Here is a 15,129-nt window from a genome sequence, read left to right as displayed (position 1 = left end):
GGGCCACCCAAAATCAGTCATTTTAACAATTAAGAAACCATGGAAGCAATAAAATAAATTTCAATATGCGCTGAAAGGGAATAAAAATATGTTAAATGGCGATTGATTGAATACGTAATTGAGGTTTCTTACATAATTTAAGATTGCAAGCTTTCTTAGAGAATCAAAAACGCACTTATTCTACTAATCTCACAAATAGACACTTACAATATTTTTCTTCAAACGATTGAGCATCAGTTTTTATTGTATATTAATTTACCAATGATGTTGATGTAAGTGTATTTAAGTGTAAGTGTATGTAATATTAATATTTATTAATATTGGACGTATTTGCTTATATAATTTGGTTTTGAGGCATTATGAATAGCTTACATTTATCTTTTCTACATATTTTTGAATAACATGTGTATAAGAAATAAATAAAAGATATTAATAAAAAGTACATTTCTTTTTGAACGTCACAATATACTTAAATACATATTTATATACTAATATATGTACATGCCTTGAAGTTTATTCTATCTATATTACTCCAGATTATATTCCTTTGGCACAACATATTTTATTCGAGATTGAATTAATAAAACAGCGCGGCGGCTTAACCGTTGCGGAAAATCATGTCTGATAAAAGTAGCTCCAAGACGCGTTTGTACCACACTGGTTGTGTTAGGGGTATGTTTACCCTGGGCGTTTCATAATCTATTATTCATAGGTACTTAACGCCGCCGAGGGGATGAATGGGTCTCGACTCGGAGGGGTTGCTTCGACGACATTGGCTTTTCCGACCAGTTCGATTCGAGCACTTGGACACGAGGAGTCCTCTCCGGCGGAAGAGTACTACTCATCTGAACGACTCTTTTTTGATTTTCGGCAGACGATATCGCGAATATATGAATATGTAATATATTTTTCTCAGGTAAAGATACCTCGAGTAGTACTTGATTGGAATTGCAAAAGATTTTTCAGTGGATCGAAACGAGAACAATATAATAAAATGTAATATTTGATCCATTCGCACTGTGGGAAATCGTTTCTAAAGAATTTTTTAGTTATAAAAAATGTTTTTTATTTCAATTTTTAATAATATAAAACATATTCCACAGGAATGCTATTTCAATAAATAGGTATTTAAATTCACATTAATTATATTGCAAAATATAAATAATAATATAGAGTGCAACCTTTTGGCTGAATCGACCAATGATCGTGCGATCTCTGCTTGAATTTGTGACAATGCGCTCACCCATGCAAATAACTGCGATGTGAAACCTTTGCGATGTGAAGTATGTAGTCAACCATTCGCTCGCAGTGATGTGGTTGGTCCCACATGGGCATAATTATAGTGCCTAATTTAAGCTATGGTTATTGAGGTGAAATAGTATTTAGTTATTGGTATTTCTCAGATTTATTTTTTAGTTATTTAAAATATCGAAAGCTAGGCGGTAGAAATGATGCGATCCATAAATTTTTAACGATGCAAAAAAGTGTCTAGGAGCGTTAACCCACACTATAAAAAAGAGCTCGATAATCTTTCCAGGACGCGCGAGACGAGTGTTCACAATTTCCTTTATGGAAATAAGAAGAAGATTCGCAACGACGATAATGTGCACTGATTGGCAGGTTTTGAAATGGAATCGCAATTTATTTGGGCACGTCGCACAGTATACGATTTGACTAATCTAGGTGGACAAAAGTCTAAAATTATAATGTTCAGATATTGCTTTTTTTTAATATTACTATACCCTTGAATGTTCCCTACAGCCGGTAACGTACTCCAAAACAGTTTTTGAGTCGCGATCCCTTCAATAAAAATGGGCAAAGTTACCGTTTTGGATCTAGGTAGCCGCGATTAGCCGCTTAGTGCAGCTGTGAACATTGACGTTTGTGCTTGGTTTACTGTGTTTTGTGTGATTTAAGTACTTTTTAGTGATGGATTCTTCAACTAGAGGTAATTATCAATCTATCATTGCATTTTAATCCACCAAAATATTCGTGAATACTTAGGAATACTGTCTTAAAATATACCATTTTCAAAACAACAAAAAAATTAACTTTGGATGGTCTTAAAGTATGTAGTCAAGTTGAGTCAAGGCATGACAAAGCTCTAAACGTATTCTCGCATCATTATAGTTTTTTAAGAACATAATTATTTTTTGCGATTATGTGCGATTCTAAAGATTTTTAATTTGTTTCATTATAAGTGCCCAAATTTCACGAAAGTCATTATTTGACTTTTGGCGTTCTATCCCTTCCAAAGGCAGATTAAACAAAGTTATTATGTTTGTAAAGTCAAGATTTGTTGATTTGCTCATTACACAAGATCAGGAGAAGCCCTTATGGACCTTTCTGAAAAAAGAATGTGAGAAGATTCGTGTGAAATGGCTTCGTACGATTAGACTTATTTTTAAGTGTCTATGAAAAATGGTTAAATTAAGAATTAGTGTTTTATATGTTCCACGAATAGTCACCGAAACCAAGTTTCAGTATTGGTAGACCGAAAAAGCGTTTTGAAGATAGTTGTACAAAAACGAAAAAGCGCAAAGTTCAATTGGAAAAATATAACGATGCACAGCTATTTTTTGCTGCACAATTAAGTGTGCGAGCCAGTGGAAAATGAGACGCTGCTAATTTAATGGAGGAAGTATCTACAGTTTTACCAAAACGAGCTACTGGTTATAAAAAAGCTCGGAGATGAATTAGCGTGAAAAAATAACAACGGTCTTACACCCCGGAAGAAGCGTTGGCTTTATTTATTGCAAACAATTTCACTGTGCAAATGTATGCTGAAGAAGAAGAAGGATGAAATAAAGGGTAAATTCAAAGAAATCAGTCTCATAGTAGACAAAGTTAAACCAGATTTTGGTACGAGCAACGATGGGAACACCGCAAGGGCGTTTTTCACAATTTTAAAGCAACGGATCGTATCACCAGTATCAAAGAAAATTTAATTTATTTACTATTCTTACAGTCATAGCGTCTGGCTATAAAATGGACCCGGACAAATTTAAGCAATATTGTTTGGAAACACGAGACTTATATATCATCCTATACCCGTGGTATAACATGCCAGCTACATTGCATAAGATCCTGATACACGGAGCAGAAATAATAGAACAAATGTCTGAAGAGGCTTCAAAGGGCAAAAACAAAGAAATTAGGAAGGTCAAATTAGGTCACACATTAAAAACTTCTCGTGTTCGCACAAAATATGATTTATTTAAATATTTATTAATGTCGTCTGATCCTTACATTTATTTGTTACGGAAACTGCCTAAGAAAAGCAGCATAAAAATTTTTTCTCACATAAAAACTTTGTTAAAATCCAAATAAATTTAGTAGAATTAACAAAATTGTGTTTTATTTGCTGCCACATCTCTAAATTGTAATTTGAGACCATTTAAAATCCTATACGTCTGATTCTGAGTTTTGTCCAGCTAGATTGGTCAAATCGTACACTGTGCGTCGGCGCTATGAGGGAAGTTTTTGGGGATGAAAACTTCCCTTCGTCTCCCGGTGAATTTTTTAACGTTTAATATCTGGTTTTACAATCTGTCGCGGTAACGCTGAAAATTTACGATTTTATCTGACGCTTACAAAATAAATCATAAGCGAATAAAAAATATATATATTATGCGTGCGTAATCGTTTTAGATATCTATATATATGGTAGGGTATATAAAATTTAATTTCTTCCAAGATAGGTAAAACATTACTCACAGATTGTATAAAAATAAACCTAAATTATTAGAGAATTGTCCAAGGTTTTTCTAAATAAATTCCATTTACTCTGGAAAAACAATGATTCCGGACCTCATGACAAAAATGGCATTTTATATATTTTTTTTCACCGTAATATAATTTCTTGAATAAATAATAATAAGTACGAGCTAACTCTTTCTATGCTACAAATAAATATAAAAAATAGCCACCGTTGCGATATATTTTCAGATATACTAATAAGGTATTAAAAATTATTAAAAAATCTACTTATAATATTTACCTCATATTAGTCATGTTTTTGTTTACTGCTTAGTGAATTTTCAGTCCAGGTCAAAAGCAATAAAATCGTGCCATCGCGGTGTATACACTCGATTATCAAACGTTTATATTAAAACTTTTTATAACAATATTACGAAAGAGAATCAAAAAACAATAAAATCGTGCCGTACAGTTTAGGAGACAAGCAATACGTCTATTTTGTTGTTCGAGAATTTCTTGCGTGTGTTGCAATAGACCGTTAGCGTTCCATGTGGCAATATTTAGTTAATTTTTAATAACAATATTACGACATACAATAAGTGAGAATCGTTTGAGACACATCTAAACCGAATTTTGAACAATAGGGAAGCGCAAAAAAACAATTATTTATTGCTTTTGACGTGAATTTTTCTCTTCTGAGAAGTGATAATTTTTTTGCGCTCTCCTTTTGACCACAATTTGGTTTAAAAATACTTTGATCAGCCCTCTTACATTAGAAATCATATTTTTAAAACATAATGTAATATTGTAATACAGACAAACTGAGATGCGATGTCTGTCTGTACTTATTCTTCCGCTTATTTTCCCCTGAGTGATGAGCTGGTTTAGTTTGTATTTTGTTCTAAAACTATAATTAGTTTTTTTGTACTTTCGTTAGGTTAGGTTTGAAACATTTCGCAACTATCAAATTGAGTTTCATAGACTTTTTAGAGCAGCATATTAGCGCCCATCAGTTAAATTTTATTTTCGCTAGTACAAATATATATCTGTTGAAAATGTATTTGGACTTAACTAGTGAAAATATAACGTTTACCAATAAATATATATTCACTGTGACATTTATACATCGGATGTAAATAAATAATGATAAGTATTATATATAAATATATACATTATATTAATACACATAGAAAAGTTTAAATAATACAATTTTACTAGCACCTGCCACATAATTTATATTTTCACTGGTAAAAATATTTATATATCTACTGGTGAAAATGTAATCCCGTACGATTTTACTGAAATAACATACTTAAAAAAATATTTTCGGGATAGATTCAAGATGAATCAATGGTTAATTGGAGCTTTAGTCGGCTAGTTCTATTATCGTATAGGTATAGTTGTTGGGCAAAAAGTCCATGAAACTTTTATCGTGACACGGTTTCGAGACTTATAAGAGTTGAATTCTCATGCTGCGGTAATTAGGGATGATTGTTTTTTTTAAAAAAATGAGTAGCTATTGTGCAATACTTTGCATCATCTCAAATGATTTCTAATTTTATAACCATTCGATTTATTCTATTAAAACCACCATAGCTTCCTATTTTTTCCCCTATGATCCGTATGAACATTAACTCGGTATTATATTTAATACATAAATAAAAGAGCATACTTTATTTTATATATGAAATATAATACTAAATTTATTTATATAATTGGTTGTGTTTACTGTTCATGTATATGTAAATGAATATTGTCAATTATTATTTCTGAAAGGCTAAAAGGATAAATTTCAAAATTAACCACAGAAATATATCCAACGTGACTCACATTAATCCAAAACTCAAAGCCCAGACTCACAGACGGGTTATTAGTCAGTGCGTTCTATATTTCGCGCCACATGTGTGGATATGGCAAGTGTCTGGCCCGAATCGTAATCGTTTCAGACGTCAAAACCCGTCTGCGGCAGATTTGCCTTCCCAGTCCGACTCTGCGTTCGAGTCACCGTTTCGCCACATTTCTGCCCGACGCGGTACTAATGAAATTTCTCCTCCGTACCGTCTCGCTTGACTGATAAGGGTTTGTACCGATTAATTCGGATTAAAATGTACATTGTGATGCTGACTCGTATGCGCGCCGTTAATGCGGCACGCGACGCCGTTACCCCAGGGCCGTAATGAGGGGGAAACAATAATGAAAAACAGCGTGTGTGCGAACAAGGGGAAAACCTGATTTCTGATACGCATTGTGCACCCTGCGAAAACGTGGCACTACTGCCCCATTTTCGGACCTCGCGCGTCAGTCATAACAATTTTTTCGTGTTATGATTGTATGATACAATCATGGCTTATTGCAGATTAATTATTTGAAATTAGTAACGCGGTCGTTGGTACAAAAACGAAACAACCAATCGAGAATTTTGCATACTTTTTTATTTTAATTTATTCGGGTTTAACCTTGATGACATTTTTCCGCAAGTATGTCAAAAATTAATTCGATAATTTGTAGCATCCAATAGCGGGTCAAGGATTTTATTACAGTAACCCAACAATACAAAAATGCTTTATATTTTTATATTAATTTTTACATTTTAATCTATACGTAAAATGATAATACATTATAAATTTATTTAGCTGTGAAAATTTTAACAACTTACATTAGTCTTTTATTCATTTTAACTACAATTTTAAATTAATAAAAAGAAATACAAACTTGTCTCTAGAAATAAAAGAGATCTCGGGGCTAAACGATTGCATTAATAATTGTTATTATTTCATGGACCACTTATTAGCACATTCATCTATATCACTCATAAATGCCGTAAGCACCCATAAATACCGGAGCTTATTGTTTGGAAAGGTTAGCAATTGACAATGCGACCCAAGAAATAGCAATTTAAAGATTTCACGTTAAGGCGTAAACATATTTTCTGAATGTATCGAAAAAGCGATGCAATTGGCCCACCAACATCCTCATATGAAATTCGCCAAAGCTGTCTCAAACAAGGAATACAAAGTATGTGACATTTCGTCACACAGAGGCAGGCGGACAAACTGACGGACAGTCTCAATCAAAGAAATTCAATTTAAGTAGCCAAAGCGAACTTGAGTTCAATCTAGAGTTTCTTCTCGTGAATTTCTCGAGAAAAATGTCAAATTAAGAATTCTCATTTATTGAAAAACTTTCTGATTTCTCGAAAATTTTTATAAATATTTTTTTATTATATAAAATTAAAGTTGTGCGAATATTTTCAAAAGGTTTACACCCACTGCCCTTTAATAACACTGCATAAGTAAAGGCGGGTTTGTTCCTAATTCGCATAATTTTTGGAAGGTTTTTATAGGGGTATATTTTCAACATTCACACTCGCCTCATTTTTCCTTAAGTATTAAAAGAATACATTCAGATATAAACCTTTCCGAAGATGTTTGTGCCAGATGCTTGAAAATATGCATATTTTCTCGGATGATCGATAGTATTTGAATGAACAATTTTTTGCGATTTTCTATTACTCTAACCGGCCGGCGGCCTCATCTTTACTTTGGTGATCACGCATGGAAATCGGCAGAATGCAAAACCATTTAGGGCCATTTAATCGTCACGCGGATAACTGGTTTGCCATCACTGCCTTAAAACTAAAACAACAAAAATTCTGCCTAAAAATAAGGTTCAAACTTTGAAAAAAAAATAGGCTTCACTTTTTCCAGTCCTCTCGTGGAAATAAAAAATGTACAATTAAATCAATAGACAAATAACAAGAGAGCTTAATTACACATTACAAATATACTTTTTAATAATAAATAATGTTATATTATATTGGTAATACACAAAACGTTAAATGTTTCGTTATTTTTTTTTAATATCCTAGTTATTCTGTTGAAAATAGTATTATGCTTTAATATATTTCTATTTATTTATTATCGTCTAATAATAAATTTATCGATGTGCTAGTCTAAATCTTGTTCATTGCCTGTTATTTATTTTATATACACTTTGTTTTAACAATCCAATCTAATCTCGATCGGAAGCCGATGTAGTAACTTGCAAGATTAGTTTTTGTGTTGTTCGCGCGAACACGCATAACCATTTTCTTTGTATTCACTCAAATCGGCGACTTCATTTGGAAAAATGTACATTATTTAATATTAGAACATATCCCTTCAATTTCCTTTTGAAAAGGCCAAAGAAAAATTCAATATTCGTCCACGAACGATAAAAAACTTTTTTGTGACATTTAAATGGCACGTAGTTTTACAAAAACCTTTTTTCTCCTTATATGTGTAATATTATTTTTAATGCAAATTATATGTTTTACATCTATGGACAAAGCCAATACGAAAGCGGTATTTTTTAACAAATGTATATGTAAATTATAATTACGTTTTATCGCCTTCTTTTAGTCTCGTATAATCCGTTAACATATATATAAATATATATTTCACGCGCGTCTTTTTGGCGATGATAATAGATGATTATCGTTTTTGAACGAATTGTGCAATATTTATTATTGTTGATATTATTATTTTGTGCTACTTTCGTTGTATGGTGTTTAAGGTCTTATTATCTTTTTACTTTCGTAAATGCGTTAATAATTATGTAGTGTAGGAGATTTCTCTTTTCGTTGTTTAAGTGATCGTTATGGTAACCTTTATAATGTGACTAATGAGGTATGTAGTGGAAAGCTCCTACACTTGTTAAAACTACAATATCGTAAAAAATAAGTTAGAAATGATGTGCATAATTAAATTATTAAAAAATAATCGAAAATATTGTTTTATATTATAAAAGCAGTATATATTATAAAACAGTATATTATTATATATGTATGTAGGCGTTTTATCAATGTATCATTAATTTATTTGTTTAATATGATTAAATAATTGAATAAAAATATAATTTGGTATATATTATAGAACTTGCAATTTCACACATTCTACTGTGGTTCATGCCGGATTTCGCTCAAAGGATGTTATTTTAATTACAAAAAATAGTATATGCAGTGTTCTTTTTATAGCACTTTTTTGTATTGACTTATCATAGTAAGTAAAATATATAAATTTCTTCACAATGCATAATATAGTATGTATTTCAAACGTTTTAATTGCAGACAAACTAATATATTTTAGCATTTAAAGTTTGGCAAAACTAATACCGTGCCCATTTATCTAAATTATTAATTCTACGCGTCGTTACGCTTATTTGTGAGACTTGCACAGTCATTGATCAAAATTAGCTTTGGCGAGTACATACTAAATTAGCTTATATTAAATTGAGCAGAATTTATATTAGGGTAATTCGATCTCGTTTTGTGTTTTTCGATGTTATTTTTTCACCCATTGTCGATTGATCCCGTTCAGGGACTTTTAATTATAACTTTCGACGTCGGCTTTCCTTAGGTCGGTAGACGTAGCAAGAGAATGACGATGTTTTGCTGCTCTCTTTTGTAATCCTCCCTAATGGATAAAGTAAATTACTTTAAAAGTTAAGGTAAATTGCTAATAACCCTGCCAAAGTGCATGCACATAACCGGGCGTGGTCCGACGAGATAGTGGAGAGCCAAATGAAGTAGACACGTACTCTCTCCGACCTTTTCAGATCACGTTGTTAAAACAAAATTTACATTTACGTATGTACGGTTTTGTTTTATTACGGTGCGCTCTATGATCGTTATTGCGCCCGCAATATTACGGCCACATCTCGATAAACTACCCGTAACGTCACGATTAGGACTTTTTAATAGTGTTGAACGTAGTTTTGTTTTAAATTACTTTTATGCATCCACTCATGCTAAAAGTGATTACAGGGTGGACTAATAATAATGCATTATTTATAAAATATGATTCATGGCCATTATTTTACATTATATTGCTATGTCTAATATTATCCAATATTTAAAAAAAATCTTTAGTTAGTCTTTTACTCAAAATTGTGGGTGTTCAACCATCCACACAATTAATGTAAAGGTCAATATAACGACAATTTCGAACAAATACAAATTAATACTAACCCACCTCGAATGTAAGACCTGATACCTGCACTACACTCTCTGGAAGTTGGCCATGGTTGGCCAAGGACGGAGAATATAGTGGGTTACTTCGGTCGAGTTCAGTTCTGCCCGCTCTAAAATCCCGAGGTTACCGAGAACGGGAGGTAATGTGGGGGTTATTCAGTCGACTTAGCCAGCTTCAAACGCTTCCGAACATTGTCGGCAAAAGGACCGAAATCAGAGCTGCTCTTTCAAGCGCGAGCTGTGAGATACTTGCCCTTTCGCTCTCTCGCGTGTTAAGTGACGAGGGTGAGAGAGATAATAATATGGTATTTCGCAAACTGAGATAGAACGAGTAACTCGGTTCAATTTCAGTATGCGCGTAGGCGTCTTATGGTTAACACGCATGTCGAGCGTTGCATCGTGGACACGTGGTCGAGTTATAATACCACATGCTTATCGGGACTTTAACAGACTCTTACTGACATCTTTGAATATTTTAGGGCACCAAAAGGGATTAATTATATTTTTGATAGTATATTCTTCTAACAGAAATCGTTATTATATTTTTTTTCATATAAAATAAATAATTAAAAACTAATTAGTGGTACTTGATTTCGTTACAAAAATCGTTTCGAATATCCTTCTGTATTTTCCTAGATCGGTTTATATAAATGTCACACCATAACGAATTCTTATTTAGAATCAATGGCGACATATTCTAGGATAGTCACAGATGTGGTGTTCGTATTTTGAAGTATCATTTTTATGCCTTATAGCATTTTGCAAAAGCCAACAAAGATTTTGCGTAAATTGAATATTTACGACCGAAAATTTTTCACTGATATTGTATTGGTGAGTGCCCACACAAACTTTCATAATTATCAGTAGCGTTATTTGAATAAAATGACAATTTAAGAATTGCGCTTATTTGGCACATTTTTCGATCGCGCGCAAATATGCCATCTGTACGTGACAGAAGTCGCCGTCTGGACGTCATATGAAATTTGCGGCAGTGTGGTCGCTTACTCGTAGGTCGTAGGTCTCGGCTGACTTCAGTTGTAACTTCGGTTCGGACAACTTCCAGAGAGTGTAGTGCAGGCATAACAATAAAAGAGATAGCTGAGAACGATACAACCGTTCCAATGCGTTTATCAGTCGTAAGGACTTAAAAAAAATATTTTTTGTTTGGAAAAGATGCACGACTGACAATGCGTTTTACACCACACAAAAATAGTATTGTTATTTTTACCCCATGCTAACGATCGCCAAAAAGTAGCAATTTTAAAGATCTTAAAAGTCGCAATTTTAAATATAAATTATAAATCTGATACTTTGAATTACTAATCGTTTTTAATAAATTTTTATATCATTACCGTAATTATTACAATTTCTGAGTTTCTTAGCGCGTCGTTAGGAATATCAAATTATTGCCCTATTTTAATTTTAATTTCTAGGAAATAAATAAGTAATGTGTTTACCGCAATCATTTTAATGTTCACTTAAGGTTTCATATAAATTTACAGCTTGCTTAATGTATACTTACATTTGTGTTTTAAGGATACACGGTTAAAGATAAATAGTGTTGCTTTAACATTAACGTTAAAAAGACGTATTAAATTTGTTAATTAGTTATTTGATCTAGATGTTAAGCATAGGAATAGGTTAATCGAACGCTTTACGGGTAATTATAATATACAGTAATTATTGTATTATTATTCAACAAAAAATAGCCGATTAAACAAACGTAACAGCAATATACGTATAATGTTTTTTAATAGTTTTTTCCCCTCGATTATAACTTTGCCTTACTAGAATCATCTGACGTTTATTGTAAATTATTATTTAACTATGAAGCAAACAGATTTTTAAAAACAGTTTATAAAAGTCTCCAGACACAATCGTTTTTCTGTATGAATGAGTATTATTGAATTAAATAAATATAATTATATTAAAAGCTGAAATAAACTCGAATAAAAAATTAATGTATGTTTATTGTATCACAAACATAACATACTTTTAGACCTACTGGAGTGTATAATATACAATTTCGCGTATAATGGAAAATTGACTATTCAGTATAATAATACCCACTGAGATAACTAACCATTGTTCCCCATAATATTAGTTTAACTCTGTTTGATCTGAAGACGCACACATAATTTGCTCAATAATATGGTTTATATTCTAATTTTACTCTTACAAATGTTCAATTAAATCGATGTACGCCGACCTTTTTAATATTCTTAGTACTAGATACGTTTTATTAATTTTATCAGTTAATCAAACCGTTCCAATGTATAATTCATAATATTCAAAGGTTAGTAGAACTCACAACCTTTTTCATGCATATATTATTTCCCATGAGTGGCCTATTTTTCAAACGTAGAAAATCGATACACAGGCTGTACTTACCGTGACACGGTAATTGACATTTTACTATAATAAGTCCTATTGATTTTTAAATACACAAATTTTAAATTTTCGTAATTTAAATTAAATTTTCAAATAAGTCATTATATTGCTTTTATGTTTTAATTTCTACCCACTTAAGAATTTAATAAGATGCTTAAGATCATTTCTACTTGGCTCAAAAAAATGAGAGTGCGAAATTTGAATCCTTTTAATGGAATGCTTAATTAATTATTGTGCAACAATCAATATTATTTATTCTTGCTTTTAGATACCATTATTATTTAATAAATTAATATATTAAAACGTGGAAGTTACACGTATGTCTAATCTGGTATTTTTCTTTGTTATCCAAGCTCCGTTACCGTGTAAATCTTATAAATTGGAATTCGCGTAAATCGAATTCACATACACACGATATTTCGCGATATAAGTGGAACAAGATATGGCGTATTAAATTGAATGAGATTTAATATCATCACATTAATTTTACTATTATAAGAATTGAACTTCTACTGCGTATAATACTTCATAGTACCTTGGCATGAAATTGGACGCCATTGTGCGATGTGAACTGAACGTAAATATCTAAATTTGTAATCCGGATTATCAATATATTAAATAGTAATTTAAATATATGCAAGTTTTAAAGCATGGCTAGACATATTGTATATATTATACTTACGGGGATGTTAGATAATAATGTTCTTAATCCATTCAGAAATTTCAGAAATAAGTGTTCTGAGATAATCAGACTTTAATGAGTGGGTATAAGCTGCGTCTGCTTTAGCATAGAAATATTGATCTAATATTACTAGAAACACGAAACCGAAACACTATTTGACAGGTTTCCTTAATGCTTCATAATGGCCAATATAAAAATCGACACTGCCTCTTAGTATTTTATTGAGGATCACTACATATTCGTACAATTTAGTTGATTTTTGAAAGAAAGTAAAGTGACTTTTTTTTTAAAATGTTAAAGAGAAAGAATTATATATACTTATGATCGAAAATAATTTTGATAATAACTGATTGTATGATATTAAATATATTGACGTGTGTTATTTATTTGCACTTTTTTCTCCCGGGAATATAACGAAGACTATTGTGCTGGTCCGTTCAGTTACAGTCTTTTGTCACGTTCATCTATAGTATTACCTTGGTTACGGTGATTTATTGTGCGAGTTTTAAGAAGACAAATCAAATCGTGATAGGTGTTGGACTGCTTGTTCTACTTCGTCATTGATTTTCAATGAAATGTTCAATTCGATAATTTGGTCAAAGTTTTCTCTGAACAAATCCTAATCAGTTTTATAATTATTTAAAGTTAGAGTTTGTTGTTTGGAGATTAAATTCGTTTTTAATGTAACGACTATCGGCGAATTGTCTAATGACAGCTCCAATCATGATTCGTCTATAATTTGTTTTACATCTATTCGTTAGTTTTTTTATCAGTTGGCCAGTATGTTGGTTGTCCTGTTATTTTCCACTGCCGCTTTGTACAATTATTTTCCTTTGTTGTTTATTAGTCTTGATCCCCGTAGAAAATTTTTGGCCTTATAATCCTCTCCAGCAATAAATATATTTTCCAGTTTGTGGAAAAAGGATTTACTGTTTTATTTTTTAATGTTGTACTTTGGGGGACAAAACGTGGTAGAAAGCGTTAATGATAAGTAACGATCTTAAATTTAAATTAACGTTTACGCTTGAAAATATTTTCTGTTGTTCAAGAAAAAAAATATTTCTTGTGTGTGTTGCGATACACCGTTGGCGTTCCATATGGCAATATGTAGTAAGACTGACATTTTACAATTTTAGAAATAATTACGATTCTTCATCTCTCTTTCTCTCTTTCGTCGTTTTTTTATTTCGGATAATTCATTATTATCTTTTAAAATTTCGGTCAGATGCGTAGTGTCATTTAAAACTTTCTGTGTTGTTGTTTCTGTATTTGCGTTGGTTGCTTTATAGGTGCTTCTATTGCTTGAAATTATAGTTTAATTTTTAACTGTCGGGTGATCTAGTAATTGACCCGACATTTAAAAAAGCGCATTAACAATGCCATTTTTACAACTAAATGCTTTAAAGGACTTTCATAATCACGTCAAACTAATGTGATTATTTATGGATATTGAACTATTATTTATGATTGACAATCCTTAATAATATTTTTTTTGCGTGCAACCGTCATTAAAACGTTTGTACCAGAAGCACGGTTTTTTCTCCAGGAGCGTTCCATATGGGTAGATTTGCCCTTCAACTAAATTCGTCAAAATAAACCCGCACACAATTACTCTAAGCTGCTGACGAAATAGATATATAACTTTATGGCTCTACGACTTCCTGCATTCTTTGAGTCTTATTAAACAATAGTATTCCCAAACTTTTCACTTTGGGAAACTCTGATCCATCCTTATCAACGGAATCACTGCCGATTTTCCTCGTCACAATGCGAGGGTAGGTAGAACAGATTTTGAAGTCATTCAACACCCCCGAACCTTTGCCCTCGGCGAACAGGTGCCCGCGGGGGTTGCACCGGCGCATCCTCCCCTGGGCTACGGGGGTATATGGCAGGCGGGTATATGCGGGGTGCGGTGCGGGGTATCGCCCGTCGGACGTATCGTCAGTCCCCACCGCGGCGCCGCGGCGAGCGACCGACGCGTCCGGCGCGTTCCGCCGTCACCGTTCCGTCACGCGCGACGCGTGCCGTGTGTGTATGTTTGTGATGTAACTCAGCTCTAGTCCGCCGGCCCTGATTTATTTCGGTTGTTTGCCGCCTCTCCGCTCCGCTGCGGTGTCTCCGGCTAAATAAATCCACGTGGACGCGAGCCGGCCGCCTTTCAGCTGATTGTCAAACGTACGATGATGTTCCGAATATATTTATAAATATAAGCGAGTGAATGTTTTTTTTATTGTTTTTATTTTATATAGTCCATACGTAAACATTATGAGTAAAACACGTGTCTAAAATTTCAGTAATCAAACGTGAAAGAAATGTGTTTAATATACAAACACGATCGTTAAGGTAA

At 32.7% G+C, this 15,129-nt stretch overlaps 1 protein-coding gene across 5 annotated transcripts in view; it reads left to right on the top strand.

Annotated features, from left to right (window-relative positions):
- The window catches only part of LOC148233677 (pseudouridylate synthase RPUSD2-like), a 482,025-nt gene that overhangs the window by 200,354 nt on the left and 266,542 nt on the right, over positions 1–15,129 (top strand). For 2 of the 5 annotated variants that reach the window (XM_088188774.1, XM_088188772.1), the window contains exon 1: positions 14,726–14,957. The exons of the other annotated variants lie outside the window; for them this stretch is intronic. The gene's annotated coding sequence lies outside the window, so the exon portion shown is untranslated. Of the gene's footprint in view, positions 1–14,725; positions 14,958–15,129 lie in introns of those variants that run through there. 5 annotated transcript variants of the gene reach the window in all.

Source organism: Plectrocnemia conspersa, unplaced genomic scaffold (genome assembly GCF_051122295.1).
Source record: "Plectrocnemia conspersa isolate PC_06_02 unplaced genomic scaffold, ASM5112229v1 ptg000007l, whole genome shotgun sequence".
Taxonomy (NCBI): Eukaryota; Metazoa; Arthropoda; class Insecta; order Trichoptera; family Polycentropodidae; genus Plectrocnemia; species Plectrocnemia conspersa.
Note: the sequence above shows the minus strand (reverse complement) of the source record. Positions and strands in the feature narration are given on the sequence as shown.